The sequence below is a fragment of the Ochotona curzoniae genome, unplaced genomic scaffold, assembly GCF_017591425.1.
Source record: "Ochotona curzoniae isolate NIBS_2020 unplaced genomic scaffold, NIBS_Ocur_1.0 contig_43, whole genome shotgun sequence".
Classification (NCBI taxonomy): Eukaryota; Metazoa; Chordata; class Mammalia; order Lagomorpha; family Ochotonidae; genus Ochotona; species Ochotona curzoniae.
Genome location: NW_024466218.1, coordinates 23,871,512 through 23,875,444, shown reverse-complemented (window position 1 = coordinate 23,875,444; position 3,933 = coordinate 23,871,512). Strand labels below are relative to the sequence as shown.

The 3,933-nt window shown below is 40.4% G+C and overlaps 1 pseudogene; it reads left to right on the top strand.

Moving 5' to 3' along the window:
- The first annotated feature begins 881 nt into the window (after positions 1–881).
- LOC121159768 lies at positions 882–1,024 on the top strand (annotated as a pseudogene).
- The last annotated feature ends 2,909 nt before the right edge of the window (positions 1,025–3,933 follow it).

Here is a 3,933-nt window from a genome sequence, read left to right as displayed (position 1 = left end):
TCCTTGAACTCTAGAGTCAGAACTGCTTGAATAAAGCTATGTCTCTGACTTCATTATCTTTTATCTCAACTTATGCCCATAATGGTTGCACATATCTCTTTGATTATAGGTAGTTAATTGGTATTTTTCTGAGCCAAAGGCTTAGTATTATCAAATACAGAGATCAAGACTTGGTGTAATGACCTTAGAATTACGACAGATGATGCAGAGAAGCATCGTGGTCCAATTCATGCCCATCCATCACCCTGCAAAGCACTAGATAACAAGAATAACTATTACTCCATAAGCTGAACCCCTGAGTAATAATTAGTTGGAATAGTTTTATTCCTAGGTTTAGTATAGACTTAAAACATGTACCTATTTATTTGAGACCAAGATAAGGAGAGAGACTAAGAGCTTCCGTTTACTAATTTACTTCCCAAATGCCCAAAACAACTAAGTCTGAAACAATTAGAAACCAAGAATTTTAAATTCGATCTGTTTTTTCCAAAATAATGGTAGGATCTTAAGTGCTTAGGCTGTCACCTGCTGCCACCCAGGATATACACTAGCAGGAAATTCAACTGGAAGCAGAGCAAGAACTTGAACCCAAGGATTCCAGTCTGTGATTCAGGCATCTCGAGTAGCATCTTAAGCCCTGCATCAAATGCTCGCTCCTTAGTGTTTTATTTTTATGACACTTGCAATCTATTTAATGGCAGGTGAAACTTAGCGAGTAAATGATTGTTGATCTTTTGATGTAAGGAAGCTTGTGCACAAATGGACTGTTAGGACCTCTAGGTCAACTCATTGATAGCCTTTCTTTGCTAAGATGCAAGTGTTCATTATATTTCTCCATTCCAGAAATGTCTAGCATTGGATTCCTCTCTAAACACAGGTCTATCGCTTCTCGGCCTATTGGCTAAGATCAAGTGTAATATCTGTTCTTATCAGTCTAAATATACATCTACCTATCTCAATTTTTTAGGCTGATTTTATTCAGAACTCTTATAGTAAAGTTGACATGCCGTATAGGCCACATATAGTAGAACATCATTGTTAGGGTGAGGACCAACACCCAGTAGTCAAAATAACATGCTTTCTGTGAACATTGTACACATTCATGCTACGTGGAATAAACCTGGTGCGAAAATACTGTGAAATCATTCCAGGTCAGTTTTTATAGCCCAAATGAAACAGTATCCAACTTGCAAAAATATAGTAACATTAATTTGATATCTGAAATCTTCAGATTTTGACGTTCTGGCTTAAGAGATAAATTTTCCCTTACTCCACTCTATTTATTCTGGTGTCAGAGAATCGACTACATCCTAAGAGTTATTCCGTAGTTGTTCTTTGCTGTTGGTGGGTCTCAGGATCAGCTTCTTGGCAGTCGTCTCTGCTGTCAGCCTCCTGAGGTTGGTGGCCCATGGCCCTTGTCCTTGGGGTGTGGAGCTAAAATTGGCTATCTGTGACAAGAAGTCTGATGCATCCCACCACAGGTATTTTCTCCCACCCAGATCCTGGTTGTAAATCATCCTAAAGCTGCCACCTGATTTCATTGGCAGCATTTTACTGCTGCATTTCTTGCTTTCTACTTCCAGAAACGAATAGCTTTATTTGTGAACCTCAGAGCAATGTCTCTTTTGCCTTTTCGTTATAGCTGCATCAAAACATAAGTCAGAGTTGAGATTTTTGCTGATCTCCCAATAACAAAGACAACAAAATGCCAGCTTTTGTTTATATTTTCCATTCATATCTCTAATCTGTTTCTTCCAAAAGGAAAGGGACAGATGCATGCCTTATTTTATAAATCAGTGTATTCCCTCGGAGGTAATTAGAAAAGAAACCACCTTGGAGCTCACTAGTACTCACACAAGCACCTCAGTGATTTGTTTTTAAATAACCGATTTCAATGTGCAATTTGTATTCACTGTAGAGGAGAAAATATTTGAGAATCCGTACGTAAGTCTGATTTCTTGTCCCATTACACTGATAAGTACCCGTTTGTACAGCCACGTGTGTGCCTCTGATTTGTCAAGAGTAAAAAAAAAAACATTGAGTGCAGGAGGTTTTTGAAGCCATTGAATTGGTAAGGAAGTGTGTGTGTGTGTGTGTGTGTGTGTGTGTGTGTGTGTGTGTGTGTAAGGATGAAACTTCAGGATGGAACATGACTGTCTCCATGAAGCTCTTCATTATATTTTTCTGATTTCATAGGTTGGACTTTTTCATACATCATGTTTGTTTAAAGAAGGTAATACTTTACAAATTCATGGCAGTATCAGGTGAATATTGCATTACTTACTGTCAGTAGGATCCCAGCAAGGACTGGATGACATTGTGTTCTAGTTGTTTTGAGCAATGCTTATCATGGAAGGATTTATAAATGTTTAGGCAGAAAAAAGGGAAGTCAGGGTATAGTGCATCACCCTGGAACTAGTAATGAGGGAGGAGTCATTACCACACTTAGGTCCTATGGGACAAGATGGATGAGACATTGCTACATATTCCGGGACAGTCTCACCCTCACTGGAGCAGCGACTTGTGGAGCAGGGGCGTGGCTGCTTTTCAGTGACCCCTTTGGCAGAGAAGTGAATAGACAAACTCCATCTCTAATATTCTCCTGCCTTTGAATTTATTATTAATGTACTTAATTTTTAAGAGATACAGAGATTTCCCATCTGCAGTTTCTTTGTCCACATACCTACAGCAGCTGAGAAATAGCCAGGCTGCAGCTCAGAGCCAGGATGCACTCCATGTGTCCCATGTAGGCAACCAAGATAGAACAACCCATGCTCTTCCCTTCTGGCTCTCAGGGCATACATTAGCAGGACCTGGGGACAGCACTAGAGCTGGGACCCTAAGGAAAACACTACAATGTGGCACGCAGTGTCTCAAACAGGATCTTAACTGTGATATGAAATTAAATGTCTAATGCATAAAGTTCCCTCAAGTCCTATACAATACACAAACTCCAACGGATGATAGAGACAAGGGAGACTGCCCAGAAAGAGGAAGGTGGCTCTGCATAGATGAACTGGGGGCTTCCACTTCAGCAAGGCAGAATAGATTAGATAGGAGTAACAGGCATAGAGCGATGGGATCCGTGTTCCCAGACCTTCCATGCGGCTCTGTTTCTATATCCATTTTCTAGGGTGGTGACACAAATTTGCCTCAGAGTTGTTTGCAGAAATGACCAATAAAAAATGAAAATAAAACATTGTGCAGACATAAAGTACCATATGGATGCTCGACATTTGTGGTGATAGGTTTTACATTCTCCAGGAGGAATGCCAAAAGAAGGTGACATCTGCACTGGTCTGAATGGTTCTGAAGCTCCAGCTGGGACTGAGCCAGCTGTGGAAAAGGACACAGTAGCCGCATAATGGACTTTTCTTTAGGGAGAATAGTTTGCCCTTTATGTTACGCAGACATTGTAGAAAGTGGCTAACAGACACTGGAACCACTGATGCACTCAACAATACCCATCAAAGACCCATCAAAGACACGTCAATGAATTAGTTGCTTCTCTCAACTGAAAAGTTTCCCTTTCCCAGTAGTTATTTTGCTATGGTGCTGATAATGCTGAGACAAAATGAACATTGTTGGCCAAGGCTCTAAAATTCTGATTCTGTTAGTGAAGCACAGATCTTGGTAGGTCAACAGAAAACCTCGGGTGCTATTTTAACCAGGTAGGTTAGCGGACTCAGGCAGTAAGAAAATCTTGGAAGCCGTACTGTGCCCATCCATTTTTCTGCCACAAAAGGGAATGATCTAGAGCGAAGAAACCAGCAAGAACTGGCTCTACTCTTTAATGTAACCACTGGACTTTATTTAAGCCATTGGCACATTCAAGGACCGTAGCCATTATAGTATTTGAAAGAACAAAATGATTTCTGATTGAAAGTGCCTCCTTTATTTCTTCTGCTACAGACTTTAAAATTGTTTTTGCCT